An 18,595-nucleotide genomic window follows, 5' to 3' on the forward strand; every position below is an offset into this window, starting at 1 on the left:
CTCCCTGTCCCCCCCCTCTTCCTGGCACTGTCACTGTCCCCTCCCTGTCCCTATCACTGTCCCCCTTCTGTCTCTGTCACTGTCCCCGCCTGTCCCTCCCTGTCCCTATCGCTGTCCCCCTTCTGTCCCTGTCCCTGTCCCCTCCTATCCCCCCTGTCCCTATCGCTGTCCCCCTTCTGTCCCTGTCCCTGTCCCCTCCTATCCCCCCTGTCCCTATCGCTGTCCCCCTTCTGTCTCTGTCCCTGTCCCCTCCTGTCCCCCCTGTCCCTATCACTGTCCCCCTCCTGTCACTGTCCCTGTCAAACCCCCGTCCCCTCTCTGTCCCCCCCCGTCGCCCCCATCGCCCCCCTGTCCTTGTCCCCGTCCCCATCCCTGTCCCTGTCCCTCCTTGTCCCACCCTGTCTTTGTCCCTGTCCCTGTCCCCATCCCCTCCCTGTCCCCTCCCCATCCCTGTCCCATCCCTGTCCCCTCGCTGTCCCTATCACTGTCTCCCTTCTGTCCCTGTCCCCTCCTGTCCCCCCTGTCCCTATCACTGTCCCTTCCTATCCCTGTCCCCTCCTCTCCCCTCTGTCCCTATCACTGTCCCTTCCTATCCCTGTCCCCTCCTGTCCCCCCTGTCCCTATCACTGTCCCTTCCTATCCCTGTCCCCTCCTGTCCCCCCTGTCCCTATCACTGTCCCCTTCCTGTCCCTATCACTGTCCCCTCCTATCCCTGTCCCCTCCTGTCCCCCCTGTCCCTATCACTGTCCCCTTCCTGTCCCTGTCACTGTCCCCTCCTGTCCCCCCTGTCCCTATCACTGTCCCTTCCTATCCCTGTCCCCTCCTGTCCCCCCTGTCCCTATCACTGTCCCCTTCCTGTCCCTATCACTGTCCCCTCCTCTCTCTGTCCCCTCCTGTCCCTGTCCCTGTCCCTCCCTGTCCCCATCCCTGTCCCCAAAACGACACCATCCCCTTCCCATCCCTGTCCCCTCCCCATCTCTGTCCCTGTGCCCTCCCTCTCTCTGTCCCCCTGTGCCCAAAGTGGAGCCATCCCCTTCCTGTCCCTGTCACCCCCGTCCCGACCTCCTCCCTGTCACCTCCCTGTCCCCCCCATCCCTGTCCCCCACCGTCACTGTCCCTCCCTTTCCCCTCGCTGTCCCTGTCCCTGTCCCTGTCCCCCCCGTATCTCCCTGTCCTCCCTCCCCCCGTCCCCTCCCTTGTCTCTGTCCCCATTTCTGTCCCCTCCCCTGTCCCTGTCCCCTGTCCCCTCCCCCGTGTCCCCAATTTGGGGGGAAAAGTGGAAGCGGGAGTTGCGACACTGTGATGACGTCATGGGGACGCGGGGGTGGCTCTTGCGACACTTGGGGACATTCCAGGCTGGGGAGGGGGGGGAGGGACACGGGGTGGGGAGGGAGGGGACATTGGGGGGGCACCAAGAGGGTGACAGCAAGGGAGTGACAATGAGAAGGTGACACTGAGGAGGTGACACCAAGGTGAGGGTGGCATCAGTGAAGGTGACACCAGGGTTAGTGACACTGAGGTGAGGGTGACACCAAGGTAGGAGTGGCACCCAGGTTGGTGGCACCAGGGTTGTGGTGACACCAAAGTGACATCAAGGTGAGGGTGACACTGAGGTGAGGGTGGCACCGAGGTCAGTGACACTGAGAAGAAGGTGACACCAAGGTGAGGTGGCACCAGGGTGAGGGTTGGTGACACTGATGTGAGGGTGGCACCAAGGAGGTGGTGACATCGGTGAGGATGACATCAAGGCAAGGTGGCACTGAGGAGGGGGTGACACCAATGAAGGTGACACTCAGGGGAGGGTGGCACCAAGGAGGGGGTGGCAACACAGAGGTGGTACCAAGGAGGTGACATTGAGGTGAGGGTGGCACCAAAGTTGGTGACAATGAGGGGAAGGTGGCATCAATGAAGGTGGCACCAAGGAGGAGGTCACACCGAGGTTGGTGGTGACACTGAGGAAGTGACACCGAGGTGAGGGTGACACCAGGGTTGGTGACACTGAGGACAAAATGGCATGGAGGAGAAGATGGCACTAAGATGAAAGGGGACACCAGGGTTGGTGACACCAAGGTCAGGGTGACATCAAAGCTGGTGACACCAAAGTGAGGGTGACACCAAGGTGAAGGTGACACCAAGGTGAAGGTGACACTGAGAAGGAGGTGACACTGAAATAAGGGTGGCACCAAGGTTGGTGGCACAGAGAACAAGGTGACACTGAGGAGAAGGTAGCACCAAGGTGAGGGTGACACCAGGGTTGGTGACACCAAGGTGACACCAAGGTCAAGTTGAAAGCAATGAGGGTGACACCGAGGTGAGGGTGACACCAGGGTTGGTGACACTGAGGACGTGACACAAAGATCAAGGTGATGTTTTGCGGAGAAAAGAAGAAACCTCACAACTTTATAAAAGTTGTAAAGCCCGGTATGTTTATTTACGGTGCCAGACGCACATGGAGAAAATTCTCCTCAAAAGGCATGCGTACCCCTGAAGATCTCAGGTCTCCTCTTATCCCCCCTTCCAAATGCATATGCATACAGTTTCACAATAGGTTCATACATATTCATTCCGTATGACATTTATCGCCAGTTCTTCTTTATCAAAGGAATTCCTAGGTTGGGGGCAAATTGACCTCGTGGTCTTTTCTGTTTTTCTTTCTCTGTCTCCTTGCTGTCTCGGCATGTGAGTTTTTCCTTCAGCTTTGGCCTCACAGACTTTTCACTGCTGCTAGACACTTCACCTAATTCAGAATGGATCTCTACTCTGTCTCATTCCCCCCTTTCCTAGGAAATAAGTAAATTCTTTTACTTAATGAAAACCTTCATGAAAATAAGTGTCTTTTAATGCTTCACTATGTACGTTTGATAAAGAAGTTAGTACAGCTATTCGTTGTAGTATTCTCCAGTTCCAAATTAACAATATAATAGATAATCTTAAGCTTAGATAATCTCAACTAATATTAGTAAAACTACAATGGGGTGGCACAACTTATTAAAGATTCCATTTGCAGTTGGTGACCACCCAAAGATCACATCTCACCAGTGATGATCCATATTTTGTTTTATTCTTTGTAGAACTCTGATTATTTCCTTTATATCATGTTGGACAGTAATTAAGCTTTTGTTTCCACTTTCTTGGATTTCTTTCAAGACTTCCAATAGGTCTTGGTGCCTAATTAATTGTTTTACCAATGTAAGGTTCATCCTAATAGGGGTAGGTGGTAGTCTGTGATACATTGTGTAATTGGCTTTAATCAGCTGGTGGGATGTTACTGGTACTAAATACGAAAAATCACACCCAATAATCTTAACAAAATTACAAATACAGAGATTAGAATGGTTTCTACTAGACAGAATAACATCATTGCTATCAATTTGTACAGCAGCACAAGCAGTTCTCAAGCATACACCTTTTTCTAGTATATACGAGCACAGTTTTCTGGTCAGTGACTGGATGAATTTCAAAGTGGCAAATACTCTGTTCAGTGTCCAAACACAAATCTTGGGCATTACGTATGGTAAGCACAAAGGCAGTGGCCATATTAGAAACAGGATCATAGGTGAAATTCACCATAGTCTACCAGGATTGAAACTTCCTTTCAATATCAATTGCATTATCTCACACAATTTCTTGAATTTCAGCTGGAAAAGTACTTTCACTCTTTTCCCATATAATCAGAGCTGCTGTTGCTTGTATCCATAACTGTGCTTGTATACAACTGAAAGCTAAAGACACATTATCTTGAATTATGCTAAGTGCTTCTAGTATCAGCTTGTGGTCTTGGTCCCCGGCCTTTTCATACTTTCCTTACTTTGGCAGTACTTTTGAAATCTGTCACTGGCTAGTTCCTAATGCCAATAGAGATTACTGTAAAGGCTGCTTCAATTTTGTTAGGCTACCTGCTGCAGTGGCCAGTTTATTCATCAGTATTTCTGAATCAATTCAATTTAAAACTCCTAATCTTGTCCCTAATATGCCAGTTAGATGTTTGTTATGGGGAACAGGAACTGCTTTCTGTCCATGACCATCCCTCCCTGCCAGAGGGATGTGCTGGGCTCACATTGCAAATTCAGACACACTTCACAAGTGTATCTGACAGAGGTTTAGGTCATACTTGAGGCAGATGTTTGTTCTGAAATGTAGAGACCTCAGGGAATCTAACTTCTCTTTCCTCCTCTAAAGCACCTGATTTCTCAGATATGTGGCAAGAAGGAATGTCTCGGTTTACAAAACCTCATCCACCTTGCCCATAGCTTCAGGTCTAAGCCTCAAGTAAATAATGAAGGGGAAATCTGAGAGAAGAGCTAAATTCATTGCAGTGCTTCAGAAGAAACTGGGATCAGGTTTCTGCTACTTGAAACACTCAGCACAAAAGTGATGCTCAAAATCCTACAGCCTGCTGCTGAGCTCTGAGGGGGGGTCTCTCTCTCTACCTCTTTTAAGCAGAATCTAACCGCCTCAGACTGGGACAATTACTGATCTAAATCTCAGTAGGAATAGGGATAGCTATAAATAAAGAAAATCACCTTCCTTGCTTGGGTTAATTTACCACCTGCAGTTCAGCACCCTTTACCAGCCATTGCCTGAGTGTTCAGCCAACTAGCTTGGAAAATGACTTAAGGAAACTGATTTCTTGGTGTTCCTGGTTTTAGGCACCAGGAGAGCTGGCTCTTTCCTTTCATGTTCTGCTCTTGAGATATGCCTGGTTTTGTAACTATGTTGTCTAGCTCTCAAAGGAAGTTTTTAGGAAGGAGGAGCAGGCTGGTTGATTTTTTAGATGTTAATTTGCATTATCAACTCCACACATTTGAGAGACCATTCTGGATTGAATAATAGCTGTTGTTCAGTCATATTCTTTACTACGTTAGGTTCAAGTTTGGAGTTTGGGTAGAGTCTGAACTAGTATGGGGTGTATAAGGCCCTGCTGTGGTAAAAAGTGCAGTGTCTACTTTCAATTCAAATGAAAGTTTGATAGCAATTTGAGCTCAAAGGCAGGTCACTTCTACAGGCTGTATCAAGGTGAAATTACACTAACAGTCTGATTCACTTAGGTTATCACAGACTTCCTGGTGTTCATATACACCAGGGGAGGTTCAGACACTAATTACATCTGGTCTCTCATAAGTCATCCTATTGATGACCCAGCACTTTACTTTGATTTCTTCTCCTCAGATTCTTTGAAGTGTTCACAGTTCCTGCTATTCTTGCTCCTCACATACCTGATTCTCATGGATTACTACAGTAGATATGTTTAAATCTTTTATCTCAGAAGGTTTTCTCATGGATCTAGTATACTGATTAAATGCCAGGGACCAAGGCCATTCAGCATTGCTTTGGGTAGAGGTACTCTCTAGTCCTAAAACTTCAGTTATAATTCCATACAAAACAATCTTGTAAACTAAAGTATGAACTACTCCCGACTGCAATATACTCATTTTGCCCGAGTAAGTTTTAGTCTCAGTTCATTGTCTCCTGGTGTCACTCTTGAAGGGGCTTCTGGGCCTTCTTCACCCGAGAGTGATGGATCCAGGCATTCTGCTCCTTGATTTTGATTGCAGTGAAGGTGGTGAGAAGTACTTGCAGTGGTCTCTCCCACTGTGATTCTGAAGTCTTTTCTGTAAGAGACTTAACATATACATCATCCCCAGGCTATTTAACTTTCTGCTCCAGATGGCTACTAATCTGTTGCACTATTTTGGAAATGAAATGTGATTCTTTATCTGAGGATATTGTGGCTGGAACTCTGAAGCATGGTATTATTTCTTGTAAAAATAATCTGGTCACCTCTTGAGCTTTGACAGTTCTGGTGGGGAATGTTTCTGGCCACTCTGAAAATGTATCTATTAATACTAGTAAATACTGATACCCCCCTTTCCTTGGGAGTTCTGAAAAGTTGATTTGCTACTGCTGTACAGGCCCATGGCCTTTCTCAGTCTGACCGAGTTTTGCCCTGGGGGGTTATTTTGGGGTTAGTCTGGAGGCAAGGATCACATTATCAGCTCACCTGAGTGATAGTGGCATATAAATTCCTGACAACGATACAACGATTCTTTCAATCAGATGTGTGTTCTAGAAAGCCTGTGGAAATTACTACTTCAAAGTCAACACTTCATTTCAATGCACTCTGTATCACTTGCAGCCTTGGTCATTTCGAGAAAGGAGCCACACTCTATAAAAGCCTTCTAAGTAGTTAGGCCTTAGTGTGTTTTCTAGTGGCCTTCTTTCACTAGTAACTACGAAAATGGTAAGGGATTACTAGCTGTCTTTCAATGGTAGCCCACCCCTTGCAGTTGTACGTCTCTTTTGATTAGTATTATTGTATTATGGCTTACTTTCGAGGAAAATCTGTACCTCACCCTTTGCTGCTTTCTTTGCCTCTCCATCCGCCAGCTCATTTCTTTCCTCCAATTTTAAGCTCACTGTCTAGTGTGCCTTAATATGCTCTTAATATGTCTTTTTAGGTAGCTGAAGTGCTTCTAGCAGCTGGATTGTCTCTTCTTTTCCTGTGAGGTCAGCAGTCCCTTCTCCTTCCAGATGGCTCCATGTGCATGCACAACTCTGAATGCCTTTTGCTGTTTCTAAGGCATGGGTCAATGCATTTATCTCAGCATTCTGTGCAGAGGTACCTGTTGGTAAGGGTCCAGACTCTATTACCTCTCTGCAGGTAGTCACTGTGAACTTTGCAATGTTGCTTTCCACTGGCAATGTAGCTGCTCCTGTCAGTGAACCAGGTCTCTGCATCATCCGGAGGAGTGTCCTTTAAGTCTGGGTGGCTGGAGTAGGTAGCTTCAATGGTCTCTAGGCAACTATGGTGTACTGCTTCTCCTTGATTCCACTGAGAAAAGAAGCTGGGTTGACAATATTAGTCACCACTATCTCTACATCATCTTGCTCTACCATGATGGCCTGGTATTTCAAAAACCTCTGTGGTGAAATCCAGTGGCCACCCTTTTCTTCCAGTACTGTGGACACTGTGTGGGACATTAGCACAGTCATTTTTGTCCCAGGGTAAACTTGCGTGCCTCTTGAATATTCAGCACAACTGCTGCTACAGCTCTGAGGCAACCTGGCCATCCTTTGGCTGTGGCATCTAGTTGCTTAGAGAAGCAAGCAACTACCCTCTGGTATGGACCCAAATCTTGAGCCAATATTCCCAGGGCAATTCCTTGCGTGGAAAAATAGAAAGAATGCTTTACTTACATCTGGAAGTTTCAAAGCTGGAGCCGACATGAGGGCACTCTCTAGCTGGTGAAAGGCCCATGTGGCGTCTCTTGTCCACTGGAGATCTCTGTTTCCATTGGCAATAAGAGCATAGAGGGGTCTGGCGAACAGTCCATAATTATAAACCCACAGCTGGCACTACCCTGCCATGCCTAAGAAGGTTCGGAGTTCTTTCATTGTCAGGGGTTTCAGGGTTTGGCATAGGGCTTCCCTGCCTTAAAGTCTGCTGCTCAGCACTCACTTTTTACCCCAGGTAGATTACCTTCTGTTTCACTACCTGTGCCTTTTTCTTTGAGACTCTGCGTCCTTGGAGTCCTAGGAAATTCAAAAGGCTTACCGTCCAGGCTTCTCTTTCTTCCCTCGTCTGAGTGGCTACTAGAAGATCGTCCATGTACTGCAACAGCCTCCTTTCCTCTTGTGGAGCTTCCCAGGACTCTGGGTCTTTGCAAGCTGTTCTCCAGTCGGAGTGGGGAATCTTGAGGCCTTCAGGCACATGGACTATGTGAGCTTGTGTTTGAATGAAAAAATTTTCTGGCTGGCTTCGTGGATAGGGAGGCAAAAGGAGGCATCTCTTAGGCCTAAAACAGTGAACCAGGTTAGCTCAGGTGTTAAACAAGTTAGTAAGGTATATGGATTTGCTACCACAGGGTATAAATTCTGTGTTATCTTATTGACAGCCCTTAATCCAGTACTATCAGTTATTGGACTGATTCCTTCCTTATCTTCCTTTTGAGGGTACTACTCAGTTCTCACTAGTTGTGTTCTTTCCTGAATCTTGATGCTCATGGGGGAGCATCTTTCACTCTTCCTGGTACAGCAGAGGCCCATACCCTTGAAAACACTTATTTACTTATTCTAATATCTCCTTACTAATGTCTTTCTTAATTTCAGTGTCTGTTAATGTTAAGCCTAACATCTTTACATTATTTGCCTCCAGAGTAACCTTTCTCGTTTGAGAATGTTTAGCAAATTGAGCGGATTGTACAAAAGCTTTTAGGTACACATAGCACATATGTTACTTTAAAGGTTCACACAAGTATGCCTTCTCAGACTGGCTAGTTGTTCATTCCCCACACTACAATATAAACATTCTCCACAGGTACTAAAGCTTTATTTAAAACTGAATATATGACCCTTGTGTTGACAAATTTCTTCCCTTTTGGGGAGGTCATCTTTACCCTTCCTCCCTTACCTTGGGAGGAGCCTTTAGCAAATCATATGTACTCATTTTGTGAACTGTGATTGCTTTGCATTTCAGCATGATAATCTTTGCCGGATTTCATACGTTGCTATCTTATGCTGCATGCTGAACAACATGTTTGATTTGCTTTCTCTTTGCCTTGTTTTCCTTTTCAAGGGCCAAGACCAGAGGGCGGTCTGATCTCACAGTCTCTTTGCCATTCTGGGTGATTTCTTAAAACAAAAAACATTTCAGCATACAAAAACTCTTCCCATTTATCTTCCTACTATAAAACAGTACTAACAGCAATGAAGTATTATAAATCTTTTTATTTTCTGAGCTGCTCTTACTGGCAACCTCCTCCCAGTGTGCCCCTCCCAAAAGGGGTGAATTTAGGAACCTGTTTGCTCTGGTCAGTTCTCATTATTTATTTCTCCTTGCCCTATCTTGCTTCCACTCAAACCTTTTTACAGACACCTTCACAGTAGTTTCTCAGTTTTCCTCCTATACACACAGCTCCAGGTGGCAGGTATCAGATGTGATTCCCACACACAAGCTCTAAGACCTTAGGTTCTGAATCTGCTTGACCAGAAACCTCTAATTTACACTCGGGGCATGTGCCCTGACACTTATTAGAACAGCAAAACAGCAATACCAGTGTTTCTCATAAACACCGCACTGCAATAATACCTGCACACCCAGCTTTTGCCCACAGGCCATTTCCATGTTCCCTGGGGAGACGGAGCAGCCAGAGCTGTCCCTGTGCCCACGGGACAGCCACTGTCACCTCACACAGCATGCTAGCCTCTTGATGCACCAAAGGCTCCCCGAAATTGCCCACAAAGGCAGGCTCTTCTGTTTGTTACAGAGAACTTTAAATCCCTACAGCAGATTGTTTCCAGTCCAGACTTACTGCAGTACCAACTGAAGTCTCATAAATCTCATAAGTCTCATTAACTAATTCATCTCATTCATCTCTTCTATATAAACTCTGTTTTACAAAATATCAGTCTTTTCTAGTTCTCTTCTTGGACAATCTAATTAAGCACTGTGTCTACTTACACTTGTTTTTCTGCTTTGCAAAAAGGCTGCGCTAGTCACAGCCGAAAATCTGATACGCCCACAGACACACGCACCCCCCCGCCCTTTATCTCAAATTCACTAGAGCCAAGGCTGGAATTGCTGTGAGGGGGAGAATTCTTGGAATTCCTTTAACTTGCTTTATCGTAGTTAAGCATAAATCACCGTACTATAGTTCTCCTGTGTAAAATGCTACTCTCGTTGCAACAAAATCTTAAAATCTCCACAAACACCACTATACAATCTGAGAATCAAATTACCACAATGCAGCAGAAGAAAATCACCACACAAAATCACTGGGAAAGGCCATATTTCTCAAAGTGCTCACTTTTCTCAACACAATAAAGCATACCATAATTCGGCATTTACTCACATCAATTTTTCCTGGACACAATCAAAATAACAGCGCACAGTCTAGAGATCAAGTCCAAACATCCAAGGCAAAGGAACTCTCTGAGCTCATACTCACGGTTAAAATGTACCAAATCTACACAAATCACTACATTTAAACACAATAAATACCATCACTGACATTCCTCCACTTGCTTCTCCGCAGGGCACTTCTCTCCCTGCCCCCACAGCCTGCTGCAGCCGGTGCCTCAGGCCTCACTCGGCTGCTTCAAACACGGGTAGTACTGACCCCCCCCGCACTGTAGGGCACTGCAGATTTACTCTCTTTTATACACCATACACTCATCACTTGCACGATTACAAACACAGTGCACTGACCACACAATGCACATATTAACCATGCAGCAATACAGTGTCCGGACATCACACACACACACAAACAAAACACACACGGGTTCAGCGGTTCTGCTCTATCAGAACTATGAACCCCCAATAAACACATACACGGGTTCACCCGGCTCACCCCCAGAGCCACTAGTGGTTCCGCTCTATCAGAACGATGAATCCCGTCTCTAATACAGCTGCTCCATCAGCTGAACCCAGATGTCTCTTGGTGGTTTACTCCCTTGCTCTCCTTTCCCTCCCCTGGGGGCCCCACAGTACATACCGTATCTTCCTCCGCAGGCCAGCGGGTTGTTGTCTGTCCTCGCAGGTGGCAAGTTGAGACAAGCGGAGCCCCACCAAGAAAAAAATCCTAGGGTGCACCTTGGAGGTCCGTCTATCCCCCCTGCCCCTGCAGGGACAGAGAACTCCTACCTGGCTCGCCATAATGTTTTGCAGAGAAAAGAAGAAACCTCACAACTTTATAAAAGTTGTAAAGCCCGGTATGTTTATTTACGGTGCCAGACGCACATGGAGAAAATTCTCCTCAAAAGGCATGCGTACCCCTGAAGATCTCAGGTCTCCTTTTATCCCCCCTTCCAAATGCATATGCATACAGTTTCACAATAGGTTCATATATATTCATTCCGCGTGATATTTATCGCCAGTTCTTCTTTATCAAAGGAATTCCTAGGTCGGGGGCAAATTGACCTCGTGGTCTTTTCTGTTTTTCTTTCTCTGTCTCCTTGCTGTCTCAGCATGTGAGTTTTCCTTCAGCTTTGGCCTCACAGACTTTTCACTGCTGCTAGACACGTCACCTAATTCAGAATGGATCTCTACTCTGTCTCAGTGACACCAACGTGAAGGTGACACCAACATTGGTGACACCAAGATCAAGGTGACACTGCGGTGAGGTGAGGTGAGGTGAGGTGAGGTGAAGGTGACACAAAGCTGAAGGTGACACCAGTCAAGGTGACACCAGGGTTGGTGATGCTGAGGACAAGGTGGCATGGAGGACAAGGTGGCACCAAGGTGAGGGTGACACCAGTCAGGGTAGTCAAGGTAACATCAGGGTTGGTGACACTGAGGAGGTGGCACAGAGATGAAGGTGGCACCAAGATCAAGGTGACACTGAGGTGAGGGTGGCACCAAGGAGGAGGTGGCACCAAGGAGGGGGTGGCAGCAAGGTGAGGATGACACCAGGGTAGGTGACACTGAGGTCAAGGTGGCACTGAGGTGAGGGTGACACCAATGACGGTGACACAGAGGTGAGAGTGGCACCAGTCAAGTTGACACCAGGGTTGGTGACACTGAGGAAGTAGCACAGAGGCGAAGGTGATACCAAGATCAAGGCTCCGTACTTTCCTTCCTATGGAAAAGAACTCTCCTTCTCGTCCAGAGGTCTGTAGACAAAAGTGGGGTTTGGCCTCCCAAATTCCATCAATCCAAGGATTCATCCCTTGTTGTGGTTTTCCAGCCATTTGTCTGGTGCAGGGAAAACTCAGGGCTCAATATGAGTCATCAGCAAGTTACGTTTATTGAAGAGAGCATCAGACACTTATACAGGAAGTAATAAGCTCATGAATATTCTGTAATTTACACCATCCATTGGCCACACCACAACATCAGCTCTTCCCCATTCCTTAGGTGTTACATCTCTCTTTTCTCATGTCTCTTTCTCTATTTGTTATCATACCCAGCTAGGACCAAGGATATGCTTTCTTGCAGGTGCAATACCTCAAATTAGGCTGAGTCCAGTACTTTTCCAGTCTCTAGTCAGCTAAAATCCCAACAATCCCTGACAAAGGTCTGGCTGGCCTTGGCCTCCTTGAGGCTGCCTCTCATCAGCCTTTGAAACACTGGGCCTCTGCCCTTTCCTTCCTATAGAGAACTGTCATTCCAGTCCAGGATCCCATGGCTGAAATGAAATTCCACACCAAAAACTCCCCATATATCCAAAGGCTGCTTTCAGACAAAAGCTGAAAGGACAGACAGGTCTGGCTTGCCTTGGCCTCTGGTGACTGCTTCTCATCTGCCTTCAAACCCTGGGGCTCTGTGGTTTCCTTCCTGTAGAAAAGAACTGTCCCTCTTTTCCAGGTGTGCTTGGTCTCAAGCATTTGACCACTATATAGGGACAAAGGAGCTCTGTGCTCAGTGGGGTGGAGACTGAGGACAGCAGAGGAGAGCCCTGGGAGGGACTGAAGGGTGGTTTCAGAGATGGTGGATCTTTCTGACATAGTGGAGGACAGATGGAGAAAGAAAGAATTAATGCCAAGGGAATGTGGGGAGGCCCAGAGTGGACACCAGGAGAAAGGAATTTCCCTGCCAGGGCAGGGCTCTGGTGCAGCACATTCCCCAGAAGGAGCCTGGAGCAGCCCAAGGCTTTGTGTGGGCAGGCAGAGGCAGGCAGGAAGCAAAGCTGTCAGCAAAGGAAGGGGCCTGCCAGGTGGGGCAGCCGGGGGATGATGACAGCCTGCAGATACAGAGACACAGGTTTGCTCAGCATCAGAGACACCTTTCCCTTGCTTGTCCCCATCTGTCATCACTGCCTCCAGTGTTCTGCTCTGCCTGGAATCTGGGGGCACTTTGTCAGTCCTGCCCCTCAGATGGGTCTATTTAAAGTATGAGAAACTTCAGTGTTTCACTCTCTTTTTGAGTCCCTGAAAAGTTTTTTGAGCACATTGTGAGGCACTGAGTCTGATGCAAAGAGCAGCAAAGCCCCAGAGGGTCATTAAAGTCCCTGTGTCCTGTCTGTGCTGCTGAGCTGGGCCAGGCTCCTGGCCCAGAGGCAGCTCCTGGCAAGGGCAGCACTGCAGAGAGACAGCTCGGCACAGGAGCAGCTCCTGTGCACAGCCCAGGGCTGGGGCACTGCCAGGGCCCCTCAGGGACATGAGCAGGGCACAGACAGAGCTCACAGGGGCTCAGCACTGGCAGGGGCTGTGGGATGTCCCAGAGAGGGCTGTGTCACAGCAGCACCTCTGTGGCTGTGCCATAGAGGCACAGAGCAGCTGTGATGTCAGCAAGGGGCTGTGTGACAGCACAGAGTGGGCTGTGTGGGGTCACAGATTGGGCTATGACATCACAGAGTTTGTTGTGAGAGGTCATTGAGCAGCTACACCATCATAGAGGGGATTCTGTGACATCAAAGAGCAGGCTGTGACATCATGTCATTGCTGCATGACATCATAGAGCGGGATGTGAGGTCAAAGTGTGTTCTGTGACATTACAGAGTGGCAGTATGACATAACAGAGGGTTTTGTGACATCACTGAGAGGGTTTTGACATCACACAGTTGACTGTGACATAATAGAGTAGGGTGTGAGGCCATAGAGCAGATCCTGCCAACATAAAGGGTGGCTCTGTGACATCAGAGAGTGAGTTGTGACATGACTGGGTGGCTGTGTAACATCATAGAGCAAGCTGTGACATCACAGAACAGACAGTGACACCACATGGTGACTTTGTGATATTTCAGCATCTTCTGTGACATCACAGAGCAGCTGTATGACATCACAGGGCTCTGTGACATCACAGGGGCCTGTGTGACACCACAAGAAGGCTGTGTGACATCATGGGGGCTGTGTGAGATCAGTGGGGAAGTCACTCTGCCCCAGCCCCCCTCACAGGTCCCCCAGAGCAGTCCAACCCTGCTCGTGCACAGCGGGGTCCCCTGTCCCCCCGGGTCCCCTCACCCCCAGCCCCGCAGCCTCCCCCAGAGGATGTTCCACGAGATCGACCCCAGAGCCTGACATGGGGACAGGGGGCTGGGACTGGGACAGGGGGACAGGGACCCCCCGGCAGAGTCCCCATGTCCCCCAGGGCCAGAGCCTGGACCAGGGCTCCTTCACCCTGTTATGAACGAGGGCTTGAGAGCATTGAAAAAATTCCCAGCAAGGGATCAGCAAATACCAGATTTAATATTAAGGGACAGTAGCACAAAGTTCCTTAGCAAGAGTCACTCTGCTCCTGAGTGGACACTTCAGGCACATCAAGGAAACAAATCAGCAGCAAAGTCAAACAAAATCCAGGTAATCAAAGCAGAAATGAACTGAGAACTGGGTTTTCTTTCCTATGGAAAAGAAATGTCATTCTTGGCCAGGTGTCCAAGGCCAGAATTGGGATTTCACCTCCAACATTCCCTATTGTGACAGACTGGAGGAGATTGTTGTCTCAAAACATTTCATATGGGGGGGACGAAGGGGCAGGTCCAGCCTTGCCCTGCCCTGTAAGTCCAGCACTGCCCTGCCCTGGAACCCCAGTTTCCCCAGAGCCTCTATCCCAGCCCAGCAATGGCTGCCAGTCCCTGGCACAGCACAGGCAATGCTCCACAGCCACCTCTGCAGCCCCCAGCCCAGCTCCTGAGGGACAAAATGAGCCCAAGTCCCACCTGGGGGAAGGGCCCAGCAAGACCCAGGGGTATTGAAGGCTGACCACAAGGCAAGCACACATCTTGACCCTACCTCCTCTTGGGATTTCCATCTGAACACCACTGGAATCCAGGAGCTGGTAGCTCTGTGTGTACTTCTCTGTGTCTTTTTGTCTTTCCCTCTTTCTGTGTCTTCTTCTTATTCCCTCCTCTTCCAAATTTTGAGTAAATTAAAATTAAAAGAGCTAAGAGTTTGTGAAGTTGAGTGGGCCGAGTTAATGAAAAATGAATTTTTGACTGATTGAATGTTGTATTAAACCATTTGCCAAGCTTCTCTGATTTTCTAAAGTTCCCAGTAAAGGCTGTTTTTATTCTTTTGAGCTCCTGGGAATCTCTTGTTGGTATTTCTCCAGTACATTCAACTCAGAGAACACAAACAACTGTAATTCCTTTTAAATGTCTCCTCAAGAGAGTTTTTTAGTGGATGGGGGTCAGGGCTTGTCTGTCCTGCTTGGCACAGCACAGGCAGGGCTTTCCCAGCCACATTCCACACTCCATTTCCCAGCTGGAGCCCCTGCTGCCTATGAATTGTGCTGCCCCAGGGACGCTCTCCTTGTCTGCCCATTCCCCCATGGTCTCTGGGCAGGCATGGCCTCCGTAGGGACTGCAGACATCCTCAGCAACTTGGCGGCTGCTGCTGAATTTTCCTGCTCCAGAGGCTTGTTCAGCCTTCAGCTCTTCAGTGCAGGAATTCAGTACCCCAGGGCTCATAAACATTTAGGACATCTTAACAAGCCCAGCCTTTGGGAATAATTTGATTTTAATTTTCAAATCTTTTTTGGTTAATTAGACAGATCTCAGTAGTATATCCGCAGTGAATGCAATATATTTAAAAAGACTGAGAAAAGATTTTTTAGTTCATGTTTAGCTTTTTTTTCCCTGTTAATTTATTGATAAGTGCAATCTCCAATTGACATTGAATCCAAGTACCTCCTCATGCAGTTGGAATAGATGCTCAAATCAAGTCCTCTCATGGCTGACAATCAATCAGACTCTGTCTCTACCCCCACCCCACCATTTCCCCATCCAAGCCCTGGCACTCAGAGCAGTCCTGTGCAAATCTGAGCTCCCTCCAGCCCAGGCTGCACCTGCAGCTTTCAGCTCCTTGGCTCCAACTCCCACCTGCTTTCCTTGGAGAAGGAGCTGCCTGAGACACAGAGGGATGTTCATTTATTGTCAGCCAACAAACCCAAGGGGAGGCACAGCTCCATCAAATGCAAAAGTCATTCTTCTCCCTGGCTCTGCCCTGCCCTCGATCCCCACAGCCTATCCTTTTTCCTTCATCCCTGCATTGCCAGGGACTTTCTGGCACAAGGGAGCTCTGCTCTGGCTACAGAGGGAGGTCCAAGTGCAGCCAATGCAGTGGGAACCACAACTCATCAGGTTTGTGTCCTTTGAGGGACCAGGAACTGGTAAGACTCCGAGGCACAGAAAGGTCTCTCTTCATGGCACACATAAAACTGTGAGATGATAAAATTTAATAAACATCAAACTGCTTCCCTGAGTTCCTTGTGACATCCCAGCAATATCTGACATATCCACCATCCACAAGAGATTGCCATACAGGAAGGATTTTAGACAAACACATAAGAAAAGGTGATAGAAAATATAAAATTACAACTAAGATGATGACTAAGGAGCTATTTAAACTTCTGAAAGATTGGGCAACCCCCTGAAGCTCACAGCATGAAACCAGTCAAAGGAGATGCACTGGAATGACCAGAGAACAGCTGCAGTAGGAAATCTGGGAGCAACAGGAAGGGCATAAATCCAGCTGCTCTAAATGAAGAGATGTCTTTAGACAGGCTCAATTAAACAGGAGAGCTGGAAACACCTGAAGGGAGAGGGTCATGAAATATTAGAATGAATGTTGGTGGCTAAGCTGGAGGGGAAGATCAATATTTCTTCTCCTGCCATCTGAAGAAGAATCCAGTACATCCAGGAAATTCCTGTTCCTGATGGGAAAATTTTGGCATTTCTTAAAAGTACTCAAATGACCCAGATAATAAAGATTTGCTGACGTATTACGAAAGTAACAAGTATTAAGACCTGTGCCCCTTTCCAGACAGATATCAATTGTGTGTCCATGAACAGGCAGTGCCGCTTGTGTCCTGAGGTGCCCAGCTGGGATTGAATCTCTCCAAGAGCACCTGAGGGAGAGCAGAGCACCTTGCAAGCTGCAGGTCTCTGACAGCCTCGCAGGGCTGCTGTCCCATCAACATCTGCTGTGCTCCAGTCTGAAACAGGGTCCAGCATGGTGTCGGGATCATCAGAGAGCTGAGGTGTGTGCTAGAATTCAGTGCCCTCCTCATCCCACAGCAGCCCTGCATTTCCCTGCTGGAACCATGGTCTCCAGCACAGCCATGGAGGCTCTTTGGGGTCTGGATGGTTCCTGCAGCCCCCAAGGGCAGCTGAGCTCTGCCTTTGGCACAGTCAGGCCTGGTCAGCGCAGGCCATGCTCAGCAATTGCTTGTGTGTGCCTGGCCTTGCTGTCAGCCCCAGCAGCGGCTGCGTAGCTCCTTTGCGTAGCTCCAGCCATGGTGGCCCAGCCCCTGTGCAGACCTAGCCCAGGCCAGGAGCATTGTGGCTGGGAACGGCCCCTGTGCCACGGTGCCCACAGCAGCCTTGGGGGCTCTGTGCCCCATGGCCTCCCTGCTGGGCAGCCTCTGCCAGCTCCTGCAGAGCCCATGGCACCTGTGGGCCTGCACAGACAGCCCTGCACCAGGCTCTGCCGGCCTCTGGGCCAGCAGAGAGGCCAGCCAAGGCTGGCTATGGCCAGGAACAGACCCTGAGCCCCGCAGGAGGATGGACCTGGGCCACAGCCAAACTCAGCCTAGGCCAAAGCTGGGCTCAGCAGCCAGGGCTGCCAACACATGGGGATAGCGGCTGGCACTGACAAATGTCCTGGAACCCCTCCCTGCTCTGTCCATGCCACCAAGGGCACAGAGCAGCCTCCTCTCTGGGGCACTTGCCTGTTTGCAATGCCTTGCACAGGTGCTGGCCCTGCCCCACAAGGCCTGGCCTGAGTCCTGCCCCTGCACGCTCAGCCAGGCTGAGATGGACACTGATGGTTTCTGGGCCAGACTCTCTGAGCCCAGCCCAGCTTCCTGCAAGCTCTGCCAGCTGCCCTGAGCTCTGGGCAGCACCAAGGGCCTCTCCCCAGCCCAGCCCAGCTGGCCCTGGCCCCGGCCCCACAGCTCTGCTCCGGCCAGGCTGCTCTGGGCACTGGCCCCATGGCCTCAGCCCCTGGCAAGGGCACAGCAGCAGCTGTAGCTGCCACAGAGTTCAGCCCCAGCCATGGGGGAAGGTTCTTGGCCAAGGCCAAAGGAGGCTCCCTGGCTGCCCTGCTCCCTCGGGCTGAGGTGCTGAGAGCTCTGCAGCCCCTGCTGCCATCCCATCTGCCCAGGGAGCACAAGAGCCCCAACCTTGGGGCCCTCAAGAGCTGCTCCTGCTCCAGGCTCAGGGCCCATGCCAAAGCTGTGGCAGCCACAAAGCTGTGCCCATTTCTGTTGATTGCTGCTCTGATGGGGACGGATCTTCAACCACTTGGAGGTTGCTGCTGAATTGTACTACTCCAGAAGGATCTTCTTTCATGTGATTTTCACTTCATGAATTCAGTGAGAAAGGCTCATAAGCATTTGCTCCAAACACCTCAACAATAACAGCTCCTGGGAATCATTTAGATTCTGAATTCTTCTGCAATTAATTCGACTTCAGAAGTATATTCCAAGTGAATATACTATGTTGAAAACAATGCAGATATTATTCCACAGTCCTGTTAAGTTTTCATTTCCTGTTTATAGTTTGGTATCTGCAATGTCCAATTGATATTGACCCTCAGGACCTTCTAACGCAGTCTAAATAGACATGAAAACCAAGATCCTTCATGTCTGACAATCAATCACACTTTGTCCCCACCCCCACCTCAGCATTTCCTTTATCCAACCCTTCGCACTCCT

The sequence above is a fragment of the Melospiza melodia genome, chromosome 17, assembly GCF_035770615.1.
Source record: "Melospiza melodia melodia isolate bMelMel2 chromosome 17, bMelMel2.pri, whole genome shotgun sequence".
Taxonomy (NCBI): Eukaryota; Metazoa; Chordata; class Aves; order Passeriformes; family Passerellidae; genus Melospiza; species Melospiza melodia.